The following is a 14,104-nucleotide window of genomic DNA, read 5'->3' as shown; positions in this document are numbered from 1 at the left end:
GTGCATAAATGTTAGCTTGTTTTTTTTTAACAAAATCCTAAGGATATCCAGATTGCTTAATATATTACAAATCCTAAATACCTAAAAATTGAGATGAATGATTTGAAAAATATCACATTTCTACATATTTCTCTGTTTTCTTTAAATTGCTTGAAGAAGCAGACTCTTTACATAAAAAAAAAAAAAAAAAAAAAAAACTTGGGACAAAACAAAGACACATGATTAAAATATTGAATACATTTGACCATACTCCTTTGAAAGCATCAAAGCCAAATTCATCTGTTCCACTATTTGTAGCAAATACTATCAGAGCATGTTTTTTTTTTAAATAATGAGTGTAAGCAATTATATTTATTGTATAAAGGTAGAATTGACAAGATTAACATTAAGAATGTTGTCGAACTTAAACACTTGTAAGACAGTGGCAATATCTACCTTTTGCTACATTTATATGATTTTTAAGTACAAAAGTAAATATACACAGACAGACACATACCCTAAAGCTGAGCAATGTGCTGTTTTTCAGGATAGTTTATGAAATGCTTTTATTTCGTTTCTTAAATATAAAAATATATGGTTATAATATAAAAGTACATATTTTGCATATTATAAAATAGGTTTTATATATGAAAAATTGTATGTACATTAAAGTTTATAACGTGGGTTACCTTATTATCCCTGTTGGATTGTATAATCTGTTTATGCTGTTACACACCAAATGCAGATATCTTACCCAGTGTGAGTTAGCCTGTTTGCTTGAAGGCAGCTCAAAGCAGCCATTTAGAATCTAGAGAAAAAAATAAACTCTCTGAAAGCATGTTTTAAAATACATTATTCGTGGGGTGCCTGGGTGGCTCAGTCGGTTAAGCGTCTGACTTCGGCTCAGGTCATGATCTCACAGTTTCTGAGTTCAAACCGCACGTCGGGCTCTGGCCTGACAGCTCAGAGCCTGGATCCTGCTTCACATTCTGTCTCTCTCTCTCTCTCTCTGCTCTTCCCCTACTTGCTCTCTCTCTCTCACTCTCAAAAATAAATAAACAGTAAAAGACATTATTTGTTCCATGCAGTGAGCAGCTCTATGCCCTGTTTAACCCTACAAGTAAGTGTTAGGCAGGAACAAAAGCAGGAAACATATGATATGGTTTGGTCATATCAACCATATTGATCTGTCCATCTGAAAGGCCCCAATGCTGTGAAGCTGCAAGAGTCTTCTTAGAAATGTGCACTAATAATAAATCCACCTGGATGCCAGCCACACCAGGGGAAGTCTTTTCAAAAGCACTGTCTCCTGGTTGGAGCTCCCTTTTCCATCACTCCCAAACCACAACTGTCTCCTCCTCTTCTAAATACTGGTCAACTATCCTCTTCTAAAGACATGTCAAGCCTCTAGCTTTCTTTTTTCTGGTTTGCCTTTGGCTCACGCTGTATCTTTTTAAGATCTAGCACATTGCTCTCAGGAAGTAGGTTTCTGACATAAATAGAGATAAGAAAGCATTCTACAAATTTCCCATGCGACAGGGCTCTCTCTTAAAGGCAGACACGGTTTTCAAGCATGCCTATGGACTGTGATCTGCCAGGCCCGGGGTGTCATTCCTCTGCACGGCAGCCAGACAGCTCTATCTATGGCTTACGTCAAATTCCCCAGTGCCAAACGACGTCTTTTTACAGAAATGTATTTCATCATTTCTTTTGCTACCAACTATTATATACCTCACTGGTAAGGAATGATTAAGCCAGCACATGGACTTTGGACGTGTATTTTAGAGGGTGAAGAGTACGACCTCTAAACTCTCAGGGCAGCGCTGTCTTCCGGGTTGTGGGGTGATAAGACCGACTGCAGTTTATTCCCCTTGTGCTTCCGAAGCAGCAGCTGAGTGAAGTGACTGACTTTGGAAGCCCCATGCTCTTCAGCAGCATCCAGCAGACCTTCTATGCAAATGAGTCTGCTGGGAGATTGGGCTTCAGGATCAGAATCTATTAGGTGGTATTGAAAAACAGGTGTGTATGTCAGGAACCAAGCAGAAAATGGACTCTAAAAGTTAGCCCAGGTCCCAGGAATGTGTTGCCTCTGATCTTGTACAAAGCTGTTGTTTGTTTGTTTGTTTAATATTAACAAATTATCTGATACATATCTATGCCTACAAATTTGGAACAAACCACGAATGAAAAGCAATTATTAGCAATTTCATCCTTGGGGCTCTTTAAATAAGATGCCGGCTTTATCATACCTAAAATAGATAGAATAGGTTCTAGAAAACCTTTCAAAGTATATAGCTTTAAATATTTTATCGATAGTATTTACAGAAAGTAAAAAAAGATAGAGTATTATGGTTAGAATGTACGCATATTACTATACTTTTAAGATTGACTTGTTAAATTTTCTATTTTGAGGAATGAGGCTACTTTTAATTAGTTTATGATAAAAACGTTATCCCCAAAGACCTCTGTGTCTTTAAAACACCCACACACTTTTTTACCCCAACATCAATGTATTTTTAGTGCTTCTTAAAATGACTCTTACACCTCTTTTCTACTTCGACTTTTATTTTTCCTGTAAGGTTTCACTGAAACATCACTCATGCGCACTGTCTTTACCTTCTCCAAGCCTCGCCTGCATCCAAGAAAAGTACATACAATCATGACATAGAGCAAAAAAGCATAATGCGGTGGAAACCATGATTTAACCCCAAGATGAAATAATGAGTAAGTAAAGTGAGAGGGAGAGAGAGAGAAGGGATGATGATAACATAAGTCAAGAGAACAAGCAGTGTGGTAGCAGAATCTAACTAAATTCATGTGACCTTTACAACAAAGCAGGCAGACTGCATAAAATTTTGAAATAATATTCCAAGAGCAAAGGTGCAAGAGGAAATAGGTTTTCGTTTGTATTTTTCGTATTATGTATTTCTTATCTATTATGCTCACGTATTTCTTCTTGTCTACTAAAATTGGGAAAAGGTGAGAGGGTATGAAGAAACCATGACTGCAGAATTCTTGGCAATGTTACAAGGCAAAAAATTGGGACAAGTGATGTACTTTGAAAATAAATAGGAGGGGGAGAGAGGGAAGATGGCGACGTAGGAGGACGCTGGGCTCACCGCACGTCCTGCTGATCGCTTAGATTCCACCCACACCTGCTTAAATAACCCAGAAAACTGACAGAAGACCAGCAGAATGGAGCCTCCGGAGCCAAGCGCAGACGAGAGGCCCACGGAAGAGGGTAGGAAGGGCGGCGAGGCGGTGCGCGCTCCACGGACTGGCGGGAGGGAGCCGGGGCGGAGGGGCGGCTCGCCGGCCAAACAGAGTCCCCGAGTCTGGCTTGCAAAAGCGGAGGGGCCGGAGGGACTGTTTTCCGACAGCAAGCGCGACTTAGCGTTTGGGAGGTCATAAGTTAACAGCTCTGCCCGGAAAGCGGGAAGGCTGGAGGACAAAGGGAGGGAGAGCTGCTGAGCCCCCAGATGACAGAGCTCAGTTTGGTGGGGAACAAAGGCGCTCACCAGCGCCATCTCCCCCGCTTATCCCCCAGCCAAAATCCCAAAGGGAACCAGTTCCTGCCAGGGAACTTGCTCGCGTGCAAACACCCAACGCTGTGCTTCTGCGTAGCCAAACCTCCAGCAATGGATCTGACTCCCTCCCGCTGCCACAGGGCCCCTCCTGAAGTGGATCACCTAAGGACCAGCGAGCTAAGCCTGCCCCTCCTGCCCCCGTGCACCTTGCCTACCCACCCCAGCTAATACGCCAGATCCCCAGCACCACAAGCCTGGCAGTGTGCAAGTAGCCCAGATGGGCCATGCCACCCCACAGTGAATCCCGCCCCTAGGAGAGGGGAAGAGAAGGCACACACCAGTCTGACTGTGGCCCCAGCGGTGGGCTGGGGACAGACATCAGGTCGGACTGCGGCCACGCCCACCAACTCCAGTTACACACCACAGCACAGGGGAAGTGCCCTGCAGGTCCTCACCACTCCAGGGACTATCCAAAATGACCAAACGGAAGAATTCCCCTCAGAAGAATCTCCAGGAAATAACAACAGCTAATGATCTGATCAAAAAGGATTTAAATAATAGAAAGTGAACTTAGAATAATAGTCATAAAATTAATCGCTGGGCTTGAAAACAGTATAGAGAACAGCAGAGAATCTCTTGCTACAGAGATCAAGGGACTAAGGAACAGTCACGAGGAGCTGAAAAGCGCTTTAAATGAAATGCAAAGCAAAATGGAAACGACGACAGCTCGGTTTGAAGAGGCAGAGGAGAGAATAGGTGAACTAGAAGATAAAGTTATGGAAAAAGAGGAAGCTGAGAGAAAGAGAGATAAAAAAAATCCAGGAGTATGAGGGGAAAATTAGAGAACTAAGCGATACACTAAAAAGAAATAATATACGCATAATTGGTATCCCAGAGGAGGAAGAGAGAGGGAAAGGTGCTGAAGGGGTACTTGAAGAAATTATAGCTGAGAACTTTCCTGAACTGGGGAAGGAAAAGGGCATTGAAATCCAAGAGGCACAGAGAACTCCCTTCAGACGGAACTTGAATCGCTCTTCTGCACGACATATCATAGTGAAACTGGCAACATACAAGGATAAAGAGAAAATTCTGAAAGCAGCAAGGGGTAAACGTGCCCTCACATATAAAGGGAGACCTATAAGACTCGTGACTGATCTCTCTTTTGAAACTTGGCAGGCCAGAAAGAATTGGCACGAGATTTTCAGTGTGCTAGACAGAAAAAATATGCAGCCGAGAATCCTTTATCCAGCAAGTCTGTCATTTAGAATAGAAGGAGAGATAAAGGTCTTCCCAAACAAACAAAAACTGAAGCAATTTGTCACCACTAAACCAGCCCTACAAGAGATCCTAAGGGGGACCCTGTGAGACAAAGTACCAGAGACATCACTACAAGCATAAAACATACAGGCATCACAATGACTCTAAACCTGTATCTTTCTATAATAACACTGAATGTAAATGGATTAAATGCGCCAACCAAAAGACATAGGGTATCAGAATGGATAAAAAAACAAGACCCATCTATTTGCTGTCTACAAGAGACTCATTTTAGACCTGAGGACACCTTTAGATTGAGAGTGAGGGGATGGAGAACTATTTATCATGCTACTGGAAGCCAAAAGAAAGCTGGAGTAGCCATCCTTATATCAGACAAACTAGACTTTAAATTAAAGCCTGTAACAAGAGATGAAGAAGGACATTATATAATAGTGACAGGGTCTATCCATCAGGAAGAGCTAACAATTATAAATGTCTATGTGCCGAATACCGGAGCCCCCAAATATATAAAACAATTACTCATAAACATAAGCAACCTTATTGATAAAAATGTGGTAATTACAGGGGACTTTAACACCCCACTAACAGAAATGGATAGATCATCTAGACACACGGTCAATAAAGAAACAAGGGCCCTGAATGAGACATTGGATCAGATGGACTTACACATATATTTAGAACTCTGCATCCCAAAGCAACAGAATATACTTTCTCCTCAAGTGCACATGGAACATTCTCCAAGATAGATCATATACTGGGTCACAAAACAGCCCTTCATAAGTTTACAAGGATTGAAATTATACCATGCATACTTTCAGACCACAATGCTATGAAGCTTGAAATCAACCACAGGAAAAAGTCTGGAAAATCTCCAAAATCATGGAGGTTAAAGAACACCCTACTAACGAATGAGTGGGTCAACCAGGCAATTAGAGAAGAAATTAAAAAATGTATGGAAACAAACGAAAATGGAAATACAACAATCCAAATGCTTTGGGACGCAGCGAAGGCAGTCCTGAGAGGAAAATACATTGCAATCCAGGCCTATCTCAAGAAACAAGAAAAATCCCAAATACAAAATCTAACAGCACACCTAAAGGAAATAGAAGCAGAAAGCAGCAAACAGCAGATAAAGAAAATGTAGCAGATCAAGAAACAGAAATAAAAAATCTAAACAAAAAAACTAGTAGAGCAGAAAAACAACAGAAAACAAAACAAATGTTTTGAAAAAATAAACAAAATTGACAAACCTCTAGCCAGGCTTCTCAAAAAGAAAAGGGAGATGACCCAAATAGATAAAATCATGAATGAAAATGGAATTATTACAACCAATCCCTCAGAGATACAAACAATTATCAGGGAATACTATGAAAAATTATGTCAACAAATTGGACAACCTGGAAGAAATGGACAAATTCCTGAACACCCACACTCTTCCAAAACTCAATCAGGAGGAAATAGAAAGCTTGAACAGACCCATAACCAGCGAAGAAATTGAATCGGTTATCAAAAATCTCCCAACAAATAAGAGTCCAGGACCAGATGGCTTCCCAGGGGAGTTCTACCAGACGTTTAAAGCAGAGATAATACCTATCCTTCTCAAGCTATTCCAAGAAATAGAAAGGGAAGGAAAACTTCCAGACTCATTCTATGAAGCCAGTATTACTTTGATTCCCAAACCAGACAGAGACCCAGTAAAAAAAGAGAACTACCGGCCAATATCCCTGATGAATATGGATGCAAAAATTCTCAATAAGATACTAGCAAATCGAATTCAACGGCATATAAAAAGAATTATTCACCATGATCAAGTGGGATTCATTCCTGGGATGCAGGGCTGGTTCAACATTCGCAAATCAATCAACGTGATACATCACATTCACAAAAAAAAAAGAGAAAAACCATATGATCCTGTCAATCGATGCAGAAAAGGCCTTTGACAAAATCCAGCACCCTTTCTTAATAAAAACCCTTGAGAAAGTCGGGATAGAAGGAACATACTTAAAGATCATAAAAGCCATTTATGAAAAGCCCACAGCTAACATCATCCTCAACGGGGAAAAACTGAGAGCTTTTTCCCTGAGATCAGGAACACGACAGGGATGCCCACTCTCACCGCTGTTGTTTAACATAGTGCTGGAAGTTCTAGCATCAGCAATCAGACAACAAAAGGAAATCAAAGGCATCCAAATTGGCAAAGATGAAGTCAAGCTTTCGCTTTTTGCAGATGACATGATATTATACATGGAAAATCCAATAGACTCCACCAAAAGTCTGCTAGAACTGATACATGAATTCAGCAAAGTTGCAGGATACAAAATCAATGTACACAAATCAGTTGCATTCTTATACACTAACAATGAAGCAACAGAAAGACAAGTAAAGAAACTGATCCCATTCACAATTGCACCAAGAAGCATAAAATACCTAGGAATAAATCTAACCAAAGATGTAAAGGATCTGTATGCTGAAAACTATAGAAAGCTTATGAAGGTAATTGAAGAAGATTTAAAGAAATGGAAAGACATTCCCTGCTCATGGATTGGAAGAATAAATATTGTCAAAATGTCAATACTACCCAAAGCTATCTACACATTCAATGCAATCCCAATCAAAATTGCACCAGCATTCTTCTCGAAGCTAGAACAAGCAATCCTAAAATTCATATGGAACCACAAAAGGCCCCGAATAGCCAAAGGAATTTTGAAGAAGAAGACCAAAGCAGGAGGCATCACAATCCCAGACTTTAGCCTCTACTACAAAGCTGTCATCATCAAGACAGCATGGAATTGGCACAAAAACAGACACATAGACCAATGGAATAGAATAGAAACCCCAGAACTAGACCCACAAATGTATGGCCAACTCATCTTTGACAAAGCAGGAAAGAACATCCAATGGAAAAAAGACAGTCTCTTTAACAAATGGTGCTGGGAGAACTGGACAGCAACATGCAGAAGGTTGAAACTAGACCACTTTCTCACACCATTCACAAAAATAAACTCAAAATGGATAAAGGACCTGAATGTGAGACAGGAAACCATCAAAACCTTAGAGGAGAAAGCAGGAAAAGACCTCTCTGACCTCAGCCGTAGCAATCTCTTACTCGACACATCCCCAAAGGCAAGGGAATTAAAAGCAAAAGTGAATTACTGGGACCTTATGAAGATAAAAAGCTTCTGCACAGCAAAGGAAACAACCAACAAAACTAAAAGTCAACCAACGGATTGGGAATAGAGATTGGCAAATGACATATCAGACAAAGGGCTAGTATCCAAAATCTATAAAGAGCTCACCAAACTCCACACCCGAAAAACAAATAACCCAGTGAAGAAATGGGCAGAAAACATGAATAGACACTTCTCTAAAGAAGACATCCGGATGGCCAACAGGCACATGAAAAGATGTTAGGCGTCGCTCCTTATCAGGGAAATACAAATCAAAACCACACTCAGATATCACCTCACGCCAGTCAGAGTGGCCAAAATGAACAAATCAGGAGACTATAGATGCTGGAGAGGATGTGGAGAAACGCGAACCCTCTTGCACTGTTGGTGGGAATGCAAATTGGTGCAGCCGCTCTGGAAAGCAGTGTGGAGGTTCCTCAGAAAATTAAAAATTGACCTACCCTATGACCCAGCAATAGCACTGCTAGGAATTTATCCAAGGGATACAGGAGTACTGATGCATAGGGGCACTTGTACCCCAATGTTCATAGCAGCACTCTCAACAATAGCCAAATTATGGAAAGAGCCTAAATGTCCATCAACTGATGAATGGATAAAGATATTGTGGTTTATATACACAATGGAATACTACGTGGCAATGAGAAAAAATGAAATATGGCCTTTTGTAGCAACGTGGATGGAACTGGAGAGTGTGATGCTAAGTGAAATAAGCCATACAGAGAAAGACAGATACCATATGTTTTCACTCTTATGTGGATCCTGAGAAACTTAACAGGAACCCATGGGGGAGGGGAAGGAAAAAAAAAAAAAGAGGTTAGAGTGGGAGAGAGCCAAAGCATAAGAGACTGATGAGAACTGAGAACAAACTGAGGGTTGATGGGGGGTGGGAGGGAGGAGAGGGTGGGTGATGGGTATTGAGGAGGGCACCTTTTGGGATGACACTGGGTGTTGTATGGAAACCAATTTGACAATAAATTTCATATATTAAAAAAAAGAAAATAAATAGGAGCTTGTGCAAAAAGAAATGAAAGGCATGAATGAGTGTGCTTTATTTCTGAACTTAGAGGCTTTCCATGTGTAATTGTCAAAAACACACATGGGTGCATTACATCTCAAATTATTTGGGAGCACTTCTTTTATACTTGTGCCTTTAGTAGTTAACGATTTTTCCTTCTGCAATCACTGCTTCTCTTGGAATTTTTTCTTACCTTAGTTTCAAGAACAATCTTTAGTTCAGTACAGCTGTCAGTAGAAACAGCACTATCGTTTAAAACACAAAGGATCGTTTCCTCTTAATGGGGTTTGTGAGCAAAGGGCTAAGAAAGAATTCTTGAGACATCTTTGGTGCAAAAAAGGTGATTTTATTAAAGCACAGGGACAGGACATGTGGACAGAGAGAGCTATCCTGGGATTGTGAGAAGTGACTGATTATATACTGTTTAGTTAGTGGGGATTAAGGACAGCTTAAGCCTCGAAGGAATTTGGAAGCAAGGTTTTCAGGGCCATGAGGAGCTAGCCACACTTAAGATAAGGTTATTTGTAGTTTTTTTATTTTGTTTTATTTTATTTTATTTACATCTAAATTAGTCAGCATATGGTGCAACAATGATTTCAGGAGTAGATTCCTTAATGCCCCTTACCCATTTAGCCCAACCCCCTTCCACAACCCCTCCAGTAACCCTCTGTTTGTTCTCCATATTCAAAGGTCTCTTATGTTTAGTCCCCCTCCCTCTTTTTCTATTATTTTGCTTCCCTTCCCTTCTGTTCATCGGTTCTGTGTCTTAAAGTCCTCATATGAGTGAAGTCATATGATACTTGCCTTTCTCTGACTGACTAATTTTGCTTAGGACAATATTCTCTGGCTCCATCCACATAGTTGCACTTGCCAAGATTTCATTCTTTTGGATTGCCAAGTATTACTCCATTGTGTGTGTGTGTGTGTGTGTGTGTGTGTGTGTGTGTGTGTACCACATCTTCTTGATCCATTCATCCATCAAAGGACATTTGGGCTCTTTCCCTACCTTGGCTATTGTTGATAGTGCTGCTATAAACATTGGGGTGCATGTGTCCTTTCAAAACAGCACACCTGTATCCCTTGGATTAATGCCTAGTAGTGCAATTGCTGGGTCGTAGGGTAATTCTATTTCTAATTTTTTGAGGAACCTCCATTACTATTTTCCAGAGTGACTGCACCACTTTGCATTCCCACCAGCAGTGCGAAAGAGATCCTCTTTCTCCTCATCCTCGCCAGCATCTGTTGTTGCCTGAGATGTTAATGTTTGCCATTCTGACAGGTGTGAGGTGGTTTCTCATCGTGGTTTTGGTTTGTATTCTCCTGATGATGAGTGACGAGGAGCATCTTTTCATGTGACGGTTGGCCATCTGGATGTCTTCTTTGGAGAAGTGTCTATTTATGTCTTTTGCCCATTTCTTCACTGGATTATTTGTTTTCTGGGTGTAGAGTTAGATAAGTTCTTTATAGATTTTGGATACGAACCCTTTGTCTGATATGTCATTTGCAAATATCTTCTCCCATTCTGTCGGTTGCCTTTTAGTTTTGGTGATTGTTTCCTTCGCTGTCCAGAAGCTTTTTATTTTGATGAGGTCCCAGTAATTCATTTTTGCTTTTGTTTCCCTTGCCTCCAGAGACGTGTTGAGTAAGACGTTGCTGCGGCCAAGATCAAAGGGGTTTTTGCCTGCTTTCTCCTCAAGGATTTTGATGGCTTCCTGTCTTACGTTGAGGTCTTTCATCCACTTTGAATTTATTTTTGTGGATGGTGTAAGAAAGTGGTCCAGGTTCATTCTCTTGCATATCACTGTCGAGATTTCCCAGCATCACTTGCTGAAGAGATTGTCTTTATTCCATTGGATATTGCTTCCTGCTCTGTCAAAGATTAGTTGGCCATTAGTGCGTCCATTTCTGGTTACTCTATTCTGTTCCATTGATCTGAGCGTCTATTCTTGTGCCAGTACTGTTTTTGTGCCATACTGCCTTGATGATACAGCTTTGCAGTATAGCTTGAAGTCTGGGATTGTGATGCCTCCTGCTTTGGTTTTCTTTTTCAAGATTTCTTTGACTATTTGGGGTCTTTCCTGATTCCATACAAATTTTAGGATTATTTGTTCTAGCTCTGGGAAGAATGCTGGTGTTCTTTTGATAGAGATTGCATTGAATATGTAGATTGCTTTGGGTAGTATCGACATTTTAACAATATTTCTTCTTCCTATCCAGGAGCATGGAACCTTTTTCCATTTTTTTGTGTCTTCTTCAATTTCTTTCGTAAGCTTTCTATAGTTTTCAGTGTATAGATTCTGCACCTCTTTGGTTAGATTTATTCCTAGGTATTTTATGGGTTTTGGTGCAACTGTAAATGGGATCGATTCCTTGATTTCCCTTTCTGTCGCTTTATTGTTGGTGTATAGGAATGCAATGGATTTCTCTGCATTGCTTTTCTCTCCTGCAACTTTGCTTAATTCATGAATCACTTCTTGCAGAGTTTTGGTGGAACCATTTTGGTTTTCCATAAGGAGTATCATGTCATCTGCGAAGAGTGAACGTTTGACCTCCTCCTGGCCAATTTGGATGCTTTTATTTCGTTGTGTTGTCTGATTGCTGAGGTTAAATCTTCCGATACTATGTTGAATAACAGTGGTGAGAGTGGACATTCCTGTCTTGTTCCTGGGGGAAAGGGGGAAAGCTCTCCGTTTTTCCCCATTGAGGATGATATTAGCCTTGGGTCATTCACATATGGCTTTTTGATCTTGTGGTTTGATCCTTCTATCCCTACTTTCTTGAGGGTTTTTATCAAGAAAGGATGCTGTATTTTGTCAAATGCTTTCTCTGCATCTATTGAGAGGATCATATGGTTCTTGTCCTTTCTTTTATTGATGTGATGAATCATACTGATTGTTTTGCAGATATTGAACCAGCCCTACATCCCAGGTATAAACCCCACTTGGTCGTGGTGAATAATTTTTTTAATGTATTGTTGGAGTCAGTTGGCTAATATCTTGTTGAGGATTTTTGCATCCATGTACATCAGGGAAAGTGGTCTATAGTTCTCCTTTTCAGTGGGGTCTCTGTCTGGTTTTGGAATCAACGTAATGCTGGCTTCATAGAAAGCGTTTGGAAGTTTTCCTTCCATTTCTATTTTTTGGAACAGTTTCAAGAGAATGGGTGTTAACTCTTCCTTACATGTTTGGTAGAATTCCCCTGGAAAGCCATCTGGCCCTGGACTCTTGTTTTTTGGCAGATTTTTGATTACTAATTCGATTTCCTTACTGGTTATAGGTCTGTTCAAATTTTCTATTTCTTCCTGTTTCAGTTTTGGTAGTGTATATATTTCGAGGAATTTGTCCAATTCTTCCAGATTGCCCATTTTATTGACATATAATTGCTCATAATATTCTCTTATGATTGATTTTCTTTCTGTTGTGTTGGTTGTGACCTCTCCTCTTTCATTCTTGATTTTACTTATTTGGGTCCTTTCCGTTTTCTTCTTGATTAAACTGGCTAGTGGTTTATCAATTTTGTTAATTTCTGCTCGAATCTTTATTACTTCCTGTCTTCTGCTGGTTTGGGGTTATATTTGCTGTTCTTTTTCCAGCTCCTTAAGTCGTAAGGTTGTGTACCTGAGATCTTTCTTCCTTCTTTAGGAAGGCCTGATTGCTACATACTTTCCTCTTATGACTGCCTCTGCTGCGTCTCAGAGTTTTGGGGATGTGGTGCTATCATTTTCATTGACTTCCATATATTTTTCAATTTCCTCTTTAAGCTCTTGGCTAGCCCATTCATTCTTTAGTAGGATGTACTTTAGGTTCCAAGTATGTGTTACCTTTCCAAATTTTTTCCTGCAGTTGATTTCAAGTTTCATAACGTTGTGGTCTGAAAATATGCATGGTACGATCTCGATATTTTTGCACTTATTGAGGGCTGATTTGTTTCCCAGTATGTGGTATATTCTGGAGAATGTTCCACGTGCACCGGCAAAGAATGTATATTCTGCTGCTTTAGGATGAAATGTTCTGAATACACTGATAAACCTCTAGCCAGGCTTTTCAAAAAGAAAAGGGAGATGACCCAAATAGATAAAATCATGAATGAAAGTGGAATTATTGCAACAAATCCCTCAGAAGTACAAGCAATTATCAGGGAATACTATGAAGAATTATATGCCGACAAACTGGACAACCTGGAAGAAATAGACAAATTCCTAAACACCCACACACTTCCAAAACTCAACCAGGAAGAAATAGAAAGCTTGAACAGACACATAACCAGCGAAGAAATTGAATCAGTTATCAAACATCTCCCAACAAATAAGAGTCTAGGACCAGATGGCACCCCAGGGGAACTCTATCAGACATTTAAAGCAGAAATAATACCTATCCTTCTCAAGCTGTTCCAAAAAGTAGAAAGGTAAGGAAAACTTCCAGACTCATTCTATGAAACCAGCATTACCTTGATTCCTAAATCAGACAGAGGCCCAGCAAAAAAAAACAAAAAAACAAAAAAACAAAACAAAACAAAACAAAAAAAAACCCTACAGGCCAATATCCCTCATGAATATGGATGCAAAAATCCTCAGTAAGATACTAGCAAATCGATTTAGACAGCATATAAAACAAATTATACACCATGATCAAGTGGGATTCATTCCTGGACTGCAGGGCTGGTTCAACATTCACAAATCAATCAATGTAATACATCACATTAATAAAAGAAAAGATAAGAACCATATGATCCTGTCTATTGATGCAGAAAAATCATTCAACAAAATTCAGCATCCTTGCTTAATAAAAACCCTTGAGAAAGTCGGGATAGAAGGAACATACTTAAAGATCATAAAAGCCATTTATGAAAAGCCCAGAGCTAATATCATCCTCAATGGAAAAAAAACTGAGAGCTTTCCCCCTGAGACCTGGAACACGACAGGGACGTCCACTCTCCTCGCTGCTGTTTAACATAGTGTTGGAAGTGCTAGCATCAGCAATCAGACAACAAAAGGAAATCAAAGGCATCAAAATTGGCAATGATGATGTCAACCTTTCACTCTGTGCAGATGACATGATATTATAGGTGGAAAACCCGATAGATTCCACCAAAAGTCTGATAGAACTGTTACATGAATT

Source organism: Puma concolor, chromosome B4 (genome assembly GCF_028749965.1).
Source record: "Puma concolor isolate L17-30 chromosome B4, mPumCon1.1.hap2, whole genome shotgun sequence".
In the NCBI taxonomy this organism is placed as follows: domain Eukaryota; kingdom Metazoa; phylum Chordata; class Mammalia; order Carnivora; family Felidae; genus Puma; species Puma concolor.
Note: the sequence above shows the minus strand (reverse complement) of the source record.